The sequence below is a fragment of the Vigna radiata genome, chromosome 7, assembly GCF_000741045.1.
Source record: "Vigna radiata var. radiata cultivar VC1973A chromosome 7, Vradiata_ver6, whole genome shotgun sequence".
NCBI lineage: Eukaryota > Viridiplantae > Streptophyta > Magnoliopsida > Fabales > Fabaceae > Vigna > Vigna radiata.
The window spans coordinates 3661974-3677155 of record NC_028357.1 but is presented as its reverse complement, the minus strand read 5'-3'; positions in this window follow the sequence as shown (position 1 = coordinate 3677155).

Below are 15182 nucleotides of genomic sequence, written 5' to 3'. Positions count from 1 at the left end.
CAACTTCCTCATCAACAACAACTTCATCCTCCACCCCAACAGCAACTTCCTCCTCAACAACAACTTCATCCTCCACCCCAACAGCAACTTCATCCACCACCCCAACAGCAACTTCATCCACCACCCCAACAACAACTTCATCCTCCACCCCAACANCAACTTCATCCCCCACAGCCACTTCATCCTCCAACCCAAAAGCAACGTTATGCACATCATTTTCTTCATTCCCACTATCTATACTTCCAAGACACAACAATGGAACTGCCTCATTTAAATCACTTTCAACAATAATNGTTGGCTCCTCATCCACAGAGTGCACCACAAACAAGTTCACTTCCCCTAATTTCTTGGCAATGCCTACCATGTTCGTTGTATCTTTGTCATCGAACAACTTATACAGGATATGGTCAATGCTATAAAATAACTTAGACACATTCATATAACCCAACTCCTTAAGTTCACCTAGCACTTCAAAGTAACTCCATTTGTCTGGGTCCACACTCCAATAAGTGACTTCCCCACCAACATATTGAAAAGGTATGTCCGTAACCAGGGTCCCACCATGGTGGACCACAACATTGAATCTCTCCTCAGACATTCCAAAACGCAATAAACCTACAAAATCAACTTTATGGGCATGGGACCACTGTTGAAACGGAAAACGTAACAGTTTTTTACGCTAAACCCTATGGGAAACAGTAAACAATAAACCCACAATCGAGACACAACCCATTATAATATGTTACACAATCAATGCCCTCAACACTTCGCCCTCAACAGTTCGCACAATTTCTCAATCATAAACCGTTTCGAAAAAAATGTAACACTCACATTTATGCAACTAAGAATAGAAACACTCCAACATTACGAGATTAGAAACACTAACCTGATTGCCAAAGACGAATGCTTCGAATTGGAACTGGACGTCACGGCTTCTTCCCAATCTTCTCGGAGCACCCAACAACTGTACTTCTCAGAAACTAGAACCCTAAAATTAATTTTCAAAAATGCAATCCCTAAATTATTTTTTAAGAAATGTAATCCCTAATTCTAATTAGTTTTCAAATTACAATTTCAAATTAACTAAACAGACTCCACATGGGCTGACAAATGCCACATCACCACACTGTTTGACACTGTTGGAAGGTCTTCCGTTACCAATTTAAACGCCGTCTGTGAAAAGGACCAAATTGAACAAAATTATCAAACTTTAGGACTAAATTGAACAAAAAAAAAAACAGGGGACCAAATCGAATATTGGCAACCAAAATAGGGACCATTAGTGCTATTAAGCCTATTTAATATGAATGTATTTTAAACCTACAAAAGGCGTAAAAAAAGTTCTAACTTTGTATCATAGTCACGAAAGTAGGTTTAGTAAACAGTATATGTTCTGAACAGTTTGGTCAGTCTTCACAGAATTTTTTCGCAACAATCTTATATGTAATTTTGCATATTTGATTTAAAATTAAAGAGTGTTGAGACCAACTTTATAGATCCTAAACGGTCACTAAAAAATTTAAACGAAATGAAATTATATATATATATATATATATATATATATTTTCAAGATATTTCATGATAATATTCTATTATATTTCTAAATTATATAAAATTTTATGACATAATAATTAATTATTTAATATATCTAAAATATAATGTTGATTATCTTTAAGTAATAGATTTTGTTTATTCATGCTTTCATATTTTATATCTCATTCTAACTATTTTCAGTTTTAGAAAACATGATCAAACAATTCAATAAGCATGTTTGTTATCTTATATCTTCATTTTAACTACTTTCAGAACATGTAAACAATACCATTAGAAAAAAATTAGTTTGACTCTGCTTGAAAAATATTCATTTGACACAATTTTTAATAATATAATAATATAATTATAATTTTAAATTAAAAAAATTTAATTATAATCAAAATATTATTATTTAACCGTATCATAGGAATGTATTTATTATTTTCTTGTATTAAAGTACCACTCATAAGCATGTTTATATTTTCATTCTAACTACTTTCAACTTAAGAGAAGATGATCAAACAATGACATAAGCATGTTTGAGATCAACTTAATCTTATGGATAATTATACTTAGATAATATTTTTTTGACAACATTTGAACATCATCTACGTGTCATTCTGTGATTGGTCCATAAATCAATAATAATAATAATCATAAATACCACGATGGATCAATCACATAATGACACGTAGATAATGTTCAAATGTTGTCAAAAAAATATTGTCTAAGTATCATTATCCTAATCTTATATCTTCATTCTAAAATCTTCAAAAAAAAAAAATATCAAACAATGCCAAAAACATGTTTGTAATCAACTTAATTTTCTATCTTCATTCTAACTACTTTCCATTTAGAAAACATGATCAAACAATGTCATAATAAAGTAAAAAAAAATAGCCACTTCTCATTCTTAATAATGGAAAAGCACGATGGACATGTTCACCAAGATATTTTGGAGGATCCATGCTCCACGTTTTATAAATAAGTAAATGTGGAACGAATTTCTCATCTTGAATTATTATACTAATGCATGAAAGTCAAATGTATGGTAGTAAAATAGGGTGCCGACAATGAATATAACCATCATACAAAATCCTTTCTTCAACCCTATCATACTAACAACCAGTATAACCAAGTCCTAGGACATCCACATATACCAAAATCATAACTTTCAAATTTACACATAACATTCTCATATATAAGATAAATTCATGAGTCTTGCACCTCTCCCTTAAAGTTTAAGAGATTGAATTCTTGCATCATCTCAGTCTTAAAAAAAATACCAAACTTGAAGAGAAAAATAAGAAGTTTGAAGAGGGAAACAATCATTTCATAAGTCGAAAATTATAAAAGTATTTCAAAGATAGAGAAAATTGAGTAAGAAAACATGAAGAAGTTGTATGACAAGGAGAAGAAGAAGATAGAGAAGTTGAAGGAGAAGGTGGCTTATATGGAGACAGACAAGTATAAAAACGAATGGATCATGTTATTTCCTTCCGCATTAGTTGTTTTTATTATTAAATTACATTGAAAATTGATCCTGATGATTTTTTAGATGAATTTACTTTTTGTTATAAAATTTCTTTCTTATTATACAGGAGAATAAGTTTTTTGTTTAATTAGTTGTAATGTTTTGAACACGAGAAATAGTTACCCTTTGTTTCAGAGTAATCAAACAAAATACTTTGTTAATCTTTACATGTGTTTAGACTTGAAATATGATACAAGCTCACTAATCTTGTGCCAAAATACCTGAGAAAAAAATTCAATACCAGAATTAATAGTGGAAAGTATTCTATAATTTATTGTATCGAAATTGGCATAATCCTACGGTGGTAGGTTTTCTTCTATAGTTGGTAATAAAGTAACTTCTTGTTATATAACCCTGTCCTGTTCTGTTTTTATAACAAGAAAAAATATTCTATTTTATTTTGTTAGTATAGAAGAACATGACAAACTTAACATTGCTATTGGGAGAGAAAGAGATGGATTAAGAAAGAAATGAAGCAATGTAATTGATATTTTAATATAATATTTTTCCTAAAATACTATTTTTAAGAATAAGAATAATAAAAGAAAAATATACGTAAAATAAAAAATATGGGATGAAAAATGAACTTTGTAGTGGTTACTTATTCTAAAATAAAATATTATTTTAGAATAACATTTGTACAATTTCAAGAGTATTTCTTTTCTCCATCATCATCCATACTTTGAAGAGTCAGAATTCTACTGACAAGAACTGTATACGGTAGATATTGTGCTTGATTAAGTCCAACTTTAATCATGTGATCTTTCAACACTTCCACCCAATTGATGGGGACATCATTCTTGATGACATATAACAGAAAGACGTCTCCAGTCGTCATTCTGTCTTGCAAAATCCTTCCCGGTAGAACTAACCATGCAAGGATGTGAGTTGTCATCCTTTCTTCCTTGTTCAACCCTTCATGTACATACAGTCTTTCAATAGTGTATCTATATGGAAATCTTAACCAATTTCTACAAACATCTTTGCACATCATAGATAGTCTCTCCAGTTTTTATCCTGAACAGCTCGTATTCTTGCACAAGAGAATTCTTTCTGGCGTGCTTTACCTTGTCTGTTTCTTCATGTGTTACTTCAAGAACTTCCCACATTTCTTTAGCTGTCTTGCATTGAGAAATCCTAAAAAACTCATCCATAGTTAGTGTAGAGGCAATTACATTACGAGCTTTAATATCATATTGTGCTCTTCGGTTCTCATCTTAAGTCCACTTAGAAAATTTCTTTAAAACAATTTTTCTATTAATAATATGAGTGGGTTCAAATGGACCATTGAGTGTAACATCCCATACACCTTTATCCATTGATTCAAGAAAAACTTGCATCCTAATTTTCCAAAATGCATAATTTTTACCAACAAATAGAGGTGGTCTATTCGTTGATGCACCTTCACCAAAAGTTTGAGAAATAAAAGTCATTTTTCATGATCGAATTGATTAGGCAAAAATAGTAATCAATTTGTTTTTCAAATAACTTTCAAAAACCAGATCTGGTGCCAATTGTTAAAAAAGAAGTGTTTTGTTTCTCACACCAAGAGGGGGGTGAATTGGTGAAGTGTAAAAATGTTTGCTTTTAAAATCTTTTTCACAAAATGGGATGTCTTTGAACTTTTCTTGAATCACAAGTTAAATGGTATGCAATGAAACATTATGTTTAATCGAATATGAAAACAAGTTAATCGACTATAATGAAGAGTGTAAGGATCAAAGAATTCAAACTCTGGTTTTTATATTGGTTCGGCCAACCTGCCTACATCTAGTGTCCTTCTACTCACAGGAAGCAAATGCGTTATAAAGATATGAGTTTTTACAACAAGGTTTTTACAGAGACCTCACGAAGTCAAAAATATAAAACACCACTTTAACCCACTAATCTGATATAGGCAATAAACAATACAAACACGCAGCAAAAACACTCTTTTCTACTATCAAACCCTTTGAGGCGCCCTCAAAGTCAAGAACACAGCTCTTCTTCCTGTAAACACCACAGGGAATCCAAGCCAATCTTCAAAGATTGCGACAGTTCTTGATCACGCAAAATACACCTCGTTGTGCATATAGATTAGACGTTCAAACTCAATCACCCTTGTTGTGCAAGAAACCTTCAAGACTTTGATCACCAATGTAGATCTTTGGTTATTGGAGCCTTTCTTTCCTTTGTAAGATATCAACGCATTCACTGTAAAGATATGAAAGTGTAAAGATCAATTCTTCTTCTTACATAAATCAAGTCAGGCGTCAATATATAGTATAACACACATCAGACGCGTTTTAATCGATTTAGTTATTAATCTAGTTGAATACACTTTGCAGTTATAATAGATTAACATCAATCACAACATTTAATTGAATGCACATTTAATAAAATTTTGCAATAAATGATTGGTCAACATATTTAAAAATATGACCGTTATGTCAGTTGTGACAAGCATTTAACAGTTTTCAAAATCTCAACTAACTTTATCGAATACAAGAAGCATACAATTGATTAAGTTGAAACACTTAGAACATTTTTGAAAAATTTTCTCTTCACAATCCTTCACAACACACTTGAAAATTATTTGTGCAAACCCACGAGTTTTAATCGATTTACTCAATAATGTAATCGACTTAAACCTCTTGTTTTGCCACACTTTAAAACTTAAGTTGTTTGATGACCTTAATTGATTAATATACCATTGTAATCGATTTGGTCATACGTATATGCTTGGTGCTGTGGCTTTTCCAGTTCTAAAACTCATTATGCATAGACAAATATAATCACATATTAAACACATTAGTATGCATTAATCAACACAATTATGTTCACAAATATGCTTGCACAAATATCACACAGTAAGCAACAACATATAACATGTAAACAATAAACATACACATGTGTTTTTATTAACTATGAGTTGTCATCATAAAAAACACATATATCACTAAGATTGTGGGTTAAGCTAATCCTGTGCTCCCCCCTATCAACAATCTCAACAGAAGCTAATAAATTGAAACAAACAATTCGCAACATTGCAACTCACTCACCCTTGTTTAGAAATGCAAATAAAAGGGAAATCCAAGCAAGGGAAACAAATTAGAGGAAAACTATAAATTATTAACATGGCTAAGGTGTCAACGACGTTGGATTTCACCAATTGGAAGAATGCATTGTCCACCAAACAAAAAATAATTTAAATTCTTTCGCTTAAGCATTTATAATCCAAGAGGCTTTTCTTATAAAAGAGTTTAAAGAATAATTATGATGTATTATTTCTGATAATAGTGTATCACATATATATATATATATATATAAAGGTCCTATATTTCCTCACCTATTAAAGGAATGATAACTGCACAAATTATAATAATGCCTAAATTATAGCTAACACAATATTTGATTGCCTAATATTTGCTAATAGAATATTTGATATATCTTAACCACCCCACTCAAGTTGGTACATGAATATCACACATTTCCAATTTGAATAGAAACACATTAAACACTTTACTTGACATTTCTTTGGTGAGAACATCAGCCAATTGCAATTATGATCATATAAAGAGAAAGGAAATTAATATTATAGCTTCAAGCTTCTTTGTGATAAAATATCTATAAATAACCACATGCTTTGTTCTCATAGTTTCATTTGGTTTAAAGCCCAAATTTGATAGCAAATTTTTAATCCACAAAAGTTCATATACACCTAGTGTCATGCCTCTGAATTCTGCTTTAACACTAGATCTTACTACTACAGTTTTTTACTCCTCTGAGTTACAAGATTCTCTCATACAAAAGTAAAGTATCTAGAGGTAAATCTTTTATCATCTTTTGAACTTGCCCAATATGCATCAATGTACCATTCTACCTTTAAGTTTCCATGACTTGAGAGCAAAATTTCTTTTCCAAGAGTGGACTTCAAATATTTGAAAATCCTCTCAACAACATCCATATGAAGCTTTTGTGAGTCATGCATAAATTGACTAACAACATTCACTGTATAGGTAATCTGGACGTGTATGGGACAAATTAATTTTTCTTCTAGCCTTTGGTATGTCCCTCTATCTATGCTTGTAGAATTTGAGCATTGAAAGAGTTTATGATTTTTTCAATTGGTGTATCCATTGGTTTACTCTTATGAAACCTAGTTTCCGATAATAAGTCAATAGTATATTTTCTTTGACATAGAAAATTAGCATGTTTTGATTTAATTACTTCAATACCCAAAAAATATTTGAGGATCATAAGTCATATGATTAGTAACACCTGAATCAACTATCTAATCACTACTCCTTTTAAAAATAGAAAAATTAAGAGCAAAGTTAAATATACTTGACTTGGTCACAAATTCAACAACAGTAGAAATATGACTCTTAGCAGGAGTCCCGAAATTATGATTCTTCGATTGATTTTTAAAGGAAGGGGCCATCAGAAATATTCAATAAAATAGAGAAGCATCAATTCCTATATTGCAGAGGATATCGATATTTGGCTTAATACCATATAAAAATGTTTAAAGGATAATTTTGATGTATTATTTATGATAATAGTGCATCATATATATACATACAAAGGTCTTATAATTCCCCATCTATTAAAGGAATGACAACTACACAAATCCAATGGAAAATAATTGACAAATTCATAAAGGTTTGCAAATTTATATGGATTCTCCGCTAGGCATAACAAATTCAATTAGAATGAAGGTTTGCAAATTAACGAAGGCTCTATATGGATTAAAAACATCCCCAAGAGCATGATTTGGAAGGTTTATCAAGTTTATAAAGGCTTTAAGCTATAGAGCAAATAACTTTGATCACACCTTATGTTAAAGAGAGGAAAATGAAAAATTACAGCTTTGATTATATATGTAGATGACAAAATTGTTATAGAAAATGACCAAGATGAGATTTTTAGTTTTCAACAATACCTTGCATCTGAATTTGAGATGAAACAACTTGCACTAGTTTAAAATAATAAGGCTTCAACATCTCGCGTTCAACGTTAGAAAATGAAAGTTAAAAATCATCGACGACACTTTTATAAATAAAAGTTCAATTAAGACATCGAATTTAGACTTGTCTGACGTCAATTATTTATAAGACGTCGCATATTGAGAAGTCTAACATCCTATTGGGTAAATTTCGAGAAAATGTTTGGTGCGAAGGTAAAAATATACTATGTATGACGTCAAATTTCCTAGAATCAGATGTTATATTTTAGTGAATTCAATAAAAATTTGGAGTGAGGGTTGAAAAGTCATTCACTTTATCTTAGTACGAGACCCTCTCCTCTGCTTAAACTTATCTCAAATGAAGTTTGACGACCATTGCATGTAATCTTTCTTTCATTTTATACAAATGCATATTAATTAACTACTTTAGGTATGATTTTAGTTTGTTTTGACCAATTGTTTTCATGTTCTCCTTTATAGGCGCGTTCTGTTTTCTCCCATACTGGCGACAAGTTTATTCTGACGAACCCACCTTCAAGAAGGTTATTTTTCATTTTCATTTTCAAGAATTTGTTTGTTGTATTGTTGAACTTGTTTGTTGTTCATACTACATACATCCAAGCTTTAGGGTAAAACTAAGAGTATATTCAAAACAACTTCAAATAACTTGAAAATTTATTCAAAGCACTAAAATATCATGAGAAGCCCCCACTCCCCCTTCCCCTCCAAAAAAAAATTAGCTAAAAATTCAAAGTCTAAGTATGTGAAATATTTTTGCAAAGTTTGGAAAAAACAAAAAAAAAATGACGAAAAATAGAAAACAACATTGTTTTAAATATGGAAGGAATAACCAACTATGCAGGCTGCCATGTGATTGGAAATTTTTTCTACCCTAAATCCATATATAATAATAAAAAATCGGTCAACCAGAGCAAATGTTATGATCGTTAAAAGATCTATCTCAGTTGACTTTCCGAATAATTTTTATACTTCACATAGGCCCAAAGTAAGGGCTTTTGTTTTTTTTTTTCTGAACTAGGGGTTCTAAGGAGTGGTTAAACAAAATCCAACCAAAACCAATAACCATAGCTATCAAAACCAAAAATCACAAGTTAATACTACTACTCTCATAATTTTTGTGCCTTAACTTATAGTTCATAGTTCATGTTGTATACAATGCAAAAAACTTGACTACATTTGTTGTTTTTCAGGTTTCTTAGAGTTATAAAAAAAGATCATAATTATTTACAAAAAAGATAAAAATTTGATTAACATCAGACAATGGCAAAAAAAGACGTTAATTAATGTCGAATATTGTCCTATGTCTAACGTCAAATAACGTCAAATTTTTAAAATTTGATGTCAATTTAAGGTCTCCCGATATGATGTTGATATTTTTTTAGACTTTAAAGGCCAAAAAACACAAACGTCAAAACCTTTTTTTGCACCAGTGTTGGGAACCTCAAATATTTTTTGGGTATTAAAGTAGCTAGATAAATACATGATATTATTCTATGTCAAAGAAAATATACTATTGATTTACTATTGGAAATTAAGCTGCTTGGGAGTAAATCAATTGATACATCAATTGAACAAAAATCATAAACTCTTTCAATGTTCAAATTCAACAACACAGAGGGACATTCATTTGGTTGAAAAACTAATTTATTTGTCACATACATGTTATTAGTCAATTTATGCATGACTCACGAAAGCTTCATATGGATGTTGTTGAGAGGATTTCGAGATATTTTAAGTCCACTCCTAAAAAAGGAAATTTGTTCTCAAATCATGGAAACTTAAAGGTAGAAGGGTACGTTGATGCATATTAGGAAGGTTCAAAAGATCATAGAAGATCTACCACTAAATACTTTACTTTTGTTGGAGTGAATCTTGTAACTCGGAGGAGTAAAAAGCAGCCTGTAGTAGCAAGATCTAGTGCTGAAGCAGAATTTAGAGGCATGACCCTAGGTGTATGTGAACTTTTGTTGATTAAAAATGTGCTATCAAATTTGGGCTTTAAACCAAATGAAACTATGAGTTCGTACTCTGGCAACTCGTCAACTATAACAATTGCTCACATTCCTATGCAACATGATAAAACAAAGCATGTAGATATTGATAGACATTTCATCAAATAGAAGCTTGAAGCTCGAATAATTTCCTTTCCCTTTGCAAGATCATAATTGTAGTTGACTGATGTTCTCACCAAAGGAGTGTCAAGTAGAGTGTTTAATAAGTCTTTATTCAAGTTGGGAATGTGTGATATCCATGCACCAACTTGAGTGGAGGTATTAAAATATGTCAAATATTTTATTAGCAAATATTAAACAATCAAATATTGTGTTAGTTGTAATTTAAGTATTATTACAACTGTGAGGTAATTTGTGCAAATTTGTAGATATGTCATTCCTTTAATAGATGAATTATATAACCTTTGTATGTATATATATGGTACACTATTATTTGAAATAATTCATCAATAGTTATTATTTAAACCTTTTTAATCATAAGTTTCTATAAATCCCAAAATTGAATTGCTTTTAGAAATCCAACAATGAATCATTGACCATGATCACATCGAGTACAAGAGGGACTAAGAAGGTACGTTATGCTATGCAACTAAGAATGTCATCTCCAAAGAAGAAATAAATAGAAAGAAGGGGGAGAAAATAAAAGAAAGTTAAGTGTCAACCCAACAAAGAAGAATGAGCACAATGAAAAAAGTTTGTAATCAACTTAATCTTATATCTTCATTCTAACTACTTTCAACTTTAAAGAACATGATTAAACAATGCCATAAGCATGTTTTATTGCATTATAACAAAGTCAACAATAGCCACTTCTCATTCCTAATAATGGAGAAGCAGGAATACTTACAAATAACTCAAGGCTCAACTATGAGACTTAACTCTCATATTTATATAATATGATTTTCACCCTCTTACTAACTTAAGCATCAAATAGTCTTTTGCAAATAGGTTTTCCCCTTTCATCACATCTAGAGTTCAACTCGGACTCCTTAGCAATAGTAGTCCAAGATTCAATAGCAAAGAATGTCTCAAAGACTTCTTGGGTAAGAACATTTGACGCTTACCATAAGGCTTGATGAAATATTCTCAAGACACACCATACACAATATTAACTAGAGTAAAACTCAAGCATTTATGTCTTCAACATTCAAGATGGACCTCAATGTCATCAATGATCTCAGCAACACATTAAAAAACCACATGGAGATGATCGTTCAACAGAACAAACAACTCTACACTCAACATCACAAGGATCATGCAGTTGATGCAAGATCAACATCATGAAGAACTTCAAGCCCTACATCAGAAGCTCGATAACTTGGAGAAAGAATGTTCATCCAATGATTGTCGATAACGTTGTCATTAACATAATCAAATTAATACTACTAAACTATAACAACTTCAGTTTTGCTAAGATAGTAGCCAACAAAATATAAAGGATAAAGTCAGTCCTAAGTCGTCTTTCAACGAACACATAATTGATTCCTCACCAATTAATTCTTATAAAATGTGTAGTTCTTATAAAATTTGTAAACTAAAAGGGTAACTGAAATATTAATTATAAAAATAGTAAATAAGAAAGAAATACAATTAGAAATAGACATAAAAAGATAAAAGAAATAATAAAGAAAATAGATTGATTCCATTGCTTTTTTAAAATAGAATTTTTCATTGCTTAAAGATTATTGCTTAATTAATTTTTGTTTTAGATTTTAAAACTAATTAATGTAAATTTTCAATTAATTTATTGACATTCTTACTATTAACCAAAATATTTTCTCAATTAAAAGCAAAATTTTTTTAAATTAATCATAATAAATTTAACCAAAAGATTACTATGCCTAATCATGTATATTCTTTTACCACTTTTATCAAGTAAAAAGCTAAATAACTAAAATACATTATTGATTAATTCTTGTTAAGTTTTTCCTCTTTAATCAAAGTATATTCTCAATTAAAATTAAAAAACCTTAGACTCATTATTTATATGTTATGTAAATTTAACACTATGCTAACTTGTTACTATGTAAAAATTATTACTTTAACTTGATTAAGAGACAAAAGACATATACAAATATAAATCACAATAATAATCAAAAGAGCAAACCAATTTTTCATTCTAACCTCAAAATCCTTTAAGAAGTTACACTAAAATCAATCATTAAATATAGAAATAACATAATAATATAAAAAAAAGGTGGAGAACGTTAAAGTTGAGAGAAAGGACCAAATTAGGTCCCCTTGAATTTTCTTAAGCCCCTTAAATGTAATTTTCATATTATTCACCAGTTGTTTCCTCTGAATCTGAAACACAAGATTATAGAGGAACTTGCAGCCTATATTTACTGTCAGAAGCAAAATGTCAATACTAAGATTTGGGAAAGTTGTACAAAACTAGGCATAAACTATTATGTGATTAGAAGGGTACTTAATTTCATTGCTTTCTTCTAGGTTTTGAGTGCAAATCCAAAGTTGTCCAACAAAGATAATGAAACAAAATCTGTTGTTGTTCAATATGATGACTTTGTCTTGGTAACTTTCTATTATGTTAGGAAATGTTGCATGTTAGGTAAGTGACCCCATCTTCTGTCTTCAATTATATATACAAGAAAGCTGACAACATTTGGAGAATAAAGAAAAGGATGATTTCCAACACATTTATAGTATAAGCATTCATGGTCTTATTTTATTGTTGCAAAATATAGAATTATTTAATGATAATTATAAATCAACAAACGCTATTAACTTTTAATATATGTAATAAATTATTTGAACTAATGTATTATTTTAAATAGTTTATAATATTGTATACATAGTAATTACAACTCTTAAATTTTAAGTAATGATAAGTTAATATTAGAGTTGTCAAAACGGATCACAACTTGTGGGTTAACTCGGCTCGTCACAGGTTCGGGTTGAGTTTGAAAAAATTGTATATTTTTTGTGGATCAGATTTCAGTCCAACTCATTTAAACCCGGCTCATGCAGGTCGAATCTGTGGTGGGTTGAGATGACCTGCCAACCCACCTACTTAACTTTATTTTATTAAAATTTAATTTTAATTTTATAAAAAAATATTTATTATTTTTTTTTTGTTTGAAAAAATTATTTAAGTTCTATATTTTCAAAATTAATTAAGTTGAGAGTGAAATTTGTTTAGATTTGAATTATAGAAAGTTTGTAATTTTTTTTATTTTAAAAAATTGTAATTAAGTTGGCTAGTGAGCCAACCTGTTTACTCACTAACCCGTAGTGGGTCGAGCCGGGTTCGAATTTTTCTGACTCACTACACTAGTAAATGAGCCGGGTTGGATTGGCTCACTAAATGACCAACATGTGGTGGATCGGGCTGGGTCGAACCGGATTATCCGTTTTCACAACTCTAACTAATATGTAATAATAATTTTTAGAAGACATTTTTTAACTGAATAAACTAACTAATAACTTTTCAAAGGATTTATTTAGTGAAGGATATTGCAGATTTGAACAACTTAAAAAAAAAAGTAGGATCCATGACTTAATACATATTCTTAAAAAGACAACACATAAGTGTTTTATTTGATTATACATTAGTATCTCCCAGACAGGTAGTTGCAGATTTGCAACACACATGCAAGATTTTCTCCGCATTTCTTGTTCTACAGTTGTTTTGAACGTTGCATATCTGTTTTTTTTAAGTATAGTCAACGTTGAATGGATTCATGTTGATTTTTTTTTTGGGGGTGAGCTATGGGATATTCCACTAATCAAAACATTTTTTCAGCCTCTCATTCTCTTATAATATCTTGAATTATTTATTTATTTATTTAAGAACTTTTGACTAATTCTGAGATATTAAAAAAAATGAGAAGTTTAGAAAACAATTTTTTTTTATTAATTTTTCTGTCAGTTTTACAACCATGGGAATCGTGGAGAAATAATTAATAAAAGATCTTATATGAAATTTTAATTTTAACATGTAAATATGTAACTTTTTTTAAATAATAAGTAACATGTAAATTTTATTTAAAACATAATAAATGCAATTTTGTTTTAAAATGTGTTATTTTTAAAATAAAAAAATTAATATTCTTTTCGGCCATCCCTTCTAGTCTTATACCATTGTAGCTCTACACTTATATCGTGTACTGTCACCTTGTTGCTATAAGTCACATGTTTTCTTTCATTGAATGATACTATGCGTTTAAGTTGTTATTTAAAATCTAGGGTTAGTGTTACATATATTATTTTTATTATATATTTATATTTTATTTTTAGTTAGTTTATAATTATTTTTTATTTATATCTTGATTTTATTTATATTTCTTGTATTATAAATAGATGACCTATGTTGAAACAGGAGAGAAAGAGGGTTTAATCTAGTGCACTAGACAATCTGTGAATGTCTGTACCAAACGGTCTATGAATACCTATACCGGATGCCTGAGAACGTCTTCATCGAATGCTAATGTACAAACTTGCAAAGCACCGTTGCACCAAACTCCTGGGAACGACTTCACCAAACACCACCAAAGAACGAACCTGCAGAGCATTGCTACATCAAACGGTAAAGCACTATTGCACCGAACGGTCAATCACTATTGCATGAACGGTCAATCACTATTGCACCGAACGGTCAGATGAAGTGACCAGAGAAAGAAAAGAACAAAAACAAAATGCACTAAAAATTTGTCTATTATTTCACTAGCTCACTTACAATCTCTAACTCCTAAAAGGAGTACAAGTGTTCAGTTTTTATAATAGAAAAAATACAACTGCCAAAGACAGTTAAACAACAATTGTCTAGGCTTTCTAACTAACAGAATTGGCTTACATGATAACGCTCCTCTTTAAGCCAAGCACCTAGGGAGGTAGCATTCACCCTCTTCTTCGAGAAACGCCAGCCTACCTCGCGCAGCGTCGAGACCGAATGGTATGTGACCGAACGGTGTGTTTGGTGACACGTAGAACTGCACTTGCCAATTCATTGAGCAAATGTCCCTTCCAATCACGTGGCGGAGGCAAATGCCAATTTGAGTGAGTTGTGCGATCGAGTGACGTGACCAAACGGCGTGAGTGCATGAAATGAGTGCGCGGTTGCTAGTTTGGTGCTCATGTGTGACGCCCTACCTCTTTGGCAGTACTCCCTTCAACG